At 54.4% G+C, this 5,913-nt stretch overlaps 1 long non-coding RNA gene across 1 annotated transcript; it reads right to left on the reverse strand.

Moving 5' to 3' along the window:
• Positions 1-497: 497 nt before the first annotated feature.
• Positions 498-4,989, reverse strand: LOC122448477. The gene is made up of 3 exons (XR_006271631.1): positions 4,857-4,989; positions 2,733-2,814; positions 498-2,061 (listed from the first exon to the last, which is right to left on the reverse strand). It is a non-coding gene; the product is annotated as an uncharacterized LOC122448477 (long non-coding RNA).
• Between the last annotated feature and the right edge of the window lie 924 nt (positions 4,990-5,913).

Genomic DNA, 5,913 nt, shown 5'->3' on the forward strand with positions numbered 1-5,913 from the left:
CTGTGTTAACAAAGGTCCACCTAGTCAAGGCTATGGTTTGTCCAGTGTTCATGTATGGATGTGAGAAGAGGACTATAAAGAAAGCTGAGTGCTGAAGAATTGATGCTTTTGAACTGTGGTGTTGGAGAAGACTGTAGAGAGTCCCTTGGACTGCAAGGAGATCAAACCAGTCCATCCCAAAGGAGATCAGTTCTGAATATTCTTTGGAAGGACTGGTGCTGAAGCTTTAATACTTTGGCCAGCTGATGTGAAGAGCCGACTCACTGGAAAAGACTCCGATGCTAGGAAAGACTGAAGGCAAGAGGAGAAGGGGATGACAGAGGATGAGATGGTTGGATGGCATCACCAATTCAATGCCCATGAGTTTGAGCAAGCTCCGGGAGTTGGTGATGGACAGGGAAGCCTGGCATGCTGCAGTCCATGGGGTCGCAAAGAGTCAGACACGACTGAGTCACTGAACTGACCTGAATATTCCATTGTGTATATGTGTTACATCTTCTTTCTCCATTCCTCTGTTGATGGACATTCAGGTCGTGTCCATGTCTTGGCTATTGTAAATAATGCCGCTGTGAACATTGGGGTGCATGTACCTTTTGAAATTATGGTTTTCTCCGGGTATATGACCAGGAGTTGGATTACACCAGTTGGTAGCTGTGTGTTTTGTTTTAGGAGTCTGCATTTTGATCAGTCTCCCCAGATGATACTGACAGCTACACGAGGACACATATCTGAGACCCCCTTTGGCACCTTGTCTGAGATACACAGGACACACTCTCCCGGATGTCTTAGTGGTGGGACAGAAATCACCCCTGCAGTGGGCGTCTTTCACTGAGAGCGTCCTGGCCTGACTGATGGGAGCACGCCGTGACCAGGCATCCTGAGTGCTTAGCAGAGTCGGCAGTGCTGTGGGACAGCACCTGGGGCCAGAAGGTCAGGTCTGTATCTGTTCCCAGGGTGACTGTTACAAAGTGTCACAGACAGGGAGCTTAAACAACAGAAATACATTTCCTCCCAGGTCTGGAGGCTGGAGGTCAGGGGTGGCGGTGTCGGCAGGTTGGTTTCTCCTAAGGCCTCCCCCCTTGGCTTCTTCTGAGCCTTTCACAGGTCTTCCCTCTGTGTGCATCCGTGCCCTAGCCTCCTCTCCTTATGAGGACACTGGCATATTGGGTTGGGGCCCGCCCCCAGGACCCTGTTTGCACTTCTTGATTACTTGACCTCGATGACCTTGATTACTTGTTTAAAGACTTCAGCCACATTCTGAGGTGCTGGGGGTTAGGACGTCAACCTTTGATCTCTGTGGGGGGCACTTCAGCCTGTGGCAGGAGCAGCCTGGGTGGGAGGGGGAGGTGGGCCCACTCACCTCCTCGGGGCCCTCCTAGCCTTTCCTATGCCCTGGCCTCCGAGGGCTCACCTTTCCACGGAAGGGAGCATTGGGCTTGCCTGACCCTCTCCTGGTTCTGATCCCATTTGTCCTTCACAGCCATCCAATGAAGCAGGCAGGGCGTGTTTATTTTGTAGGGAAACAATTTCAGAGAAGTTAAATGGTGGATCCGATTGTGCCGTGATGGGCACCCAGAGTGCTGTTCTTTCCGTGGGTGCCCTGGGCCTCTGTCGTGCCTTCTGCATCCTTTATCCGGGCTCCCAGGGGCTCAGGTGCAGAGTCTGAGGACAGCTGAAGGCTGCATGGGGTGATGCAGGATGGGTTTCCTCTCTCTTTTGCTTTGATCGCCTCTCACCCTCTTGTCTCTGGAAGAACTGCCGGGAGAGTAAAGCCCATTCCATGTCTGTGGCTAAGTGTTTCCCCCTTTTGCCCTATTAAAAGCATGGGGCTTGTCTCATTCATTAAAAATACATGTTCCATTTGCTATGGTGTGGATGCCGAGACCGCTGAAGTGTCAAGGAAACCAGGCTGGCTCACGTTGGATTGGGCCCTTGGGGCAGGGCCTGGGGGATGGATGGCTGAGCAGGGCATTGGTGAACTGTCTGGAGGATTCTGTTCACGCCAAGTGCACCCCGTCCTCGACCACAAACAGGCACTGCCGCTGCTGTCGCTTCTCAGAGCTAGAGAGGGAAACAGTCGAGTCAATGGATGACGTCAGTGTCGGGGCAGCATAGTGAGCAGAGTAATTAGATGTGAGCTTCAAGGCCCTCAGTGATGGCGTGCAGACAGGGCAGCGGGTGGGGAGGAAGGGGGAGTGGAGGGATAGAGGAGGAGCTGGGCAGGGAGTGATGCTTGCCCCAGTGTGTGTGTGTGTGTGTGCGCGCGCGTGTGCACACATAGGCTCTTGTGATGCTCTGTGATATACATACACAGGCTCTTGTGATGCATAATGATGTACACACACACAGCCTCCTGTGATGCACTGTGATGTACACCACATATTCCTGGGATGTGCTGTGATACACACACACACACACACACACACACACATGCGTGTGCTTCTGTGATGCACTGTGTTGTACACCACATACTCCTGTGATGTGATGCGCACACACACACACACGCACGTGCGTGCACTTCTGTGACGCACTGTGATGTCCTGGTCTGCTCGAGGACCATCCTTGCGCGAGCCATGCAGAGGGAAGCTCTGTGTGATTCTCACGATTCCCTAGGCCTCCCTCCCACTCTCCGCCAGGGCTGGAGCTTCTCAGAACCCAGCTGGGGGTGCACAGCTGGGCCGCGGGGAAGTGAGAGGCATGAAGTGTCACGGGACTCCCTGCCCCACGCTCACCTAGTGCATGAGCTCCTCTGCCTAGGAGTCGTTCTGATGCATCTCTGAATCACCAGGGTGGGAAGGAAGGTAGAAGCATGATCTACAAAAACCAGAAACAACTGGGCAGACATGATTCCACGCCTCCAGCCTGGGTGGGGCTTGTGAGTGGAGTGTGACCATCCCTGCTGTGGTACCCTGACCTGGGACTTGCCCAGAGGTGCGTCCTTGTCTGCTCAGGCCCTCAGGACAGGACTTTGTACTGGACACGGGTCCCAGCGGCCCCGGGGGGATGAGGTCCCCCACAGTGACAGGGCCTGGAGGTCATGGCCGTCGCTACCTGCCGCTGAGTTCATGGCTTCCTATTCTGGACATCGCCAGCAGTTGCCTGGGGAGAAGTCAGTCTTGGGCCACAGAAGAATCTAGGCCCCTCAGCCGGTTTATAAACTGCTCTCTCTGGCAAGGCCAGGGGCAGAACTGCTTGCTTGCTTGTTTTTTACATCCTTGTGCTAATGAGGGGATGATGACAGGCTTTTTACTTGCTTCCAGCCAGGCTCATAGAAGCGGGTTGGGGTCCTTGATGTCGGTTTTCATCCCCAAACTAATTTCCCCCCGCTCCTGAGCCTGTGTCTGCTGCCCCCTGCTTCCCCGTTCGGTCGGAGCTCTGGCCAAGGGCGAGAGGAGACCTGATCAGAGTGGGGGGCTGCTGCTTCGCCCACAGTCAGGGAGGCTCCCGGCTGGTGATGGAGTGACAGGGGCCCCCCCGCTCATCTGCCACTTGTGGTCCCAGCCCCACCCCCACCCCCCACCCCCCCGCCCACCTATATCTGCGTCAGACCAGGCTGGGCAGTTCCCTGCCCTGGCCTGGCCAGGGCCCAGAGCTGCGCTGAGGGAGAGGCCTGAGGTAGGGGGTGCAGGGCCCCCGGGGCCGCCTGGACGGCTGCCAGCAGACGGCTTTGTTTGTGACACTTCTCTTCCCGAGACGCCAGCTGACGGGGGTGGAGGGGGAGAGGAGCAGGCATGAAAGGCGTGGGGTGGGGACCCGCTTGGCACAGCTGCAGAGAAGGGACTGCCCCCTCCCAGCTGCTGCATCCGCCCCTCAGATCTCGGGGCCAGGGGAGCAGATGTCTTGCCAGAGAGGCTCCCCATCAAGAGCCCCCCTCTTCCCTGGGGCCCAGCGGGGCAGGCGCCGGCCTGAGGGATGGCCTGCCAGCTGTTGGCTCCCTCGGGCGTTGGCCCGGCCGGGCTTTGTGTGTGCCAGGCGGCAGGTGCCCTGCAGAGGGTGGGGGGCTGGAGTGTGCAGGGGGCTCTGAGGTGGGGGTTGGGGTTGGGGATCTGGGGCTGCTCAAGGGGCAGCAGGTTGTTGAGATGAAGGGACAGCTGGCTCTTCAGGATTCCGGCCTGGAGGGGTCCCCCGGAAGGCCCCCCACCAGCATCAGCTCCGACATGGACTCAGTGCCAGGTATATGAGGGGATTGAGTCTTGGCCTCAACCAAAGAGACCACGTCATTCCCTTTTCACTTGAAAAAAATGCTTTCCAACCGTGTTTTCTCCTCCAGGCCTTGGACTTTCCCAGGATGACGAGACACAGTGGCTAGAGCATGTGGGTGCCCGGGGACCTTTCTCAGGCTGGCCTGGCCGCGCGTGCTCTGAAGCGGCCCCTGGATTCTGCTGGGAGCCGCGGGAAAGGCTGTGCAAGAGACCAGGGTTTCCTGAGGCTTCAGGCTTCTGAGGGGCCTGCCCTGGCCCGACTTGCAGCAGAAGCAAGCCCTTCAGACGCCTTCCTGAGGGTGGGGACTGCAGCAGCTGCCGGTTGAGAGGTCACCATGGTGATGGGCGACAGCCGGCAGCCCCTGCCTGCATCTCCCCCCCAGCCTGGCAGGCCTGCCCCAGCTCCCAGCCCCAGGGATCAGCGGGGCTGCAGGGCCTGCCCACCGGCTGCCCTGGGGCCGCTTCTCAACCTCCGCTTTCCCTCTGGCGGCACTGATTCAAAAGCAGGTTCTGAGTTGAGTCAAATGCGCATAAAAGCGTCTCTTGAGGAGAACGCCAAGGCTGTACAAGCGTAAGCTATTGTCCCTGTTATAAATAAAATCGAACTCATTACTCAGGAGATAATAACAATTATGATGTTAGTAAGAACCTCACCTGGTCAGAGTGGCCCAATTTTTCCTCCTGAGGGTCCTTGGGGCCTGGTGATTCATTCGTCTGTTTTCTGGGTTCCTGCTGAAATCTGTGCTTTAAGATCGTTTACTTTCGTTCTGTCTGAGGTGAAGAGTAACTGATCAACTCCCTTCTCAAAATTCTTCAGCTATTTTAAGGCCAATGAAATCTCTTACGCAAGCTAAGCCATCCCAATTATTCTGACTTCTGCTTTTAACAACTGAACATCTTTTTTTCTTTCAGGATGACATTGACATATCTGCTCAATCAATTAGCACCAGCTGACTTACTTGCCTCTGCCAGGTCCTCCAGCCCATAGGAAAAAGGGAGGGGACCAGAGGATTAGAGGAAAGGGTTGGGGAGTCATCTCACCACTTAGCAAGGTAGGACCAACACCCATTTTTAAATAAAAATGCATTAATTTTAACCTTTTTTGAGAGTCTGTTTCTCATGTCTTTAATCATCTCTGTTGCTCTTCTCTGAATCCCTTAAGGTTCTCAATGTTCTTTTGAAAGGATGTTCATAAAAATTCCCCATTATTCTGATCAGAGCTCAAGGAGCTACATGAAATCACAGAAGAATCACTTTTGAATCTCTGTAAGTCATACGAGCATCCATTATTATAGCCCAGCTCTCAGGCTGGCTTGCTTTCTTTGCATCTAGTAACATAACTTGTGACTTCACATCCAGAGCTTCTGGTCAGCTGGGGCCCCTGAACGTTTTGTTTTTGTCTTCTGTCTACCACACCCAGTGCCTGACTAGCAAGGACTTTGTGTTTATATGATCTATCTCTCTGCCATTTTATTTAAAATATTTTCACTGAAGCAGAATACACAAACACAAAAGTGCTCGTGTAAGTATACAACTCTGTACATTTTCGCAAACAGAAAGAGCCCACATAACCAACATTTAGATTAAGTGACATTACATGTCAACAACCCAGAAGCCCTTCTTCCTGTGGTGTTTTCCCACCTTCCCCCCCTCCCCCCGCCCCCCATCTGCCTGTGTTAACCACTGTCCTGATTTCTAAGGTCATAGATTA

The sequence above is a fragment of the Cervus canadensis genome, chromosome 10 (genome assembly GCF_019320065.1).
Source record: "Cervus canadensis isolate Bull #8, Minnesota chromosome 10, ASM1932006v1, whole genome shotgun sequence".
NCBI lineage: Eukaryota > Metazoa > Chordata > Mammalia > Artiodactyla > Cervidae > Cervus > Cervus canadensis.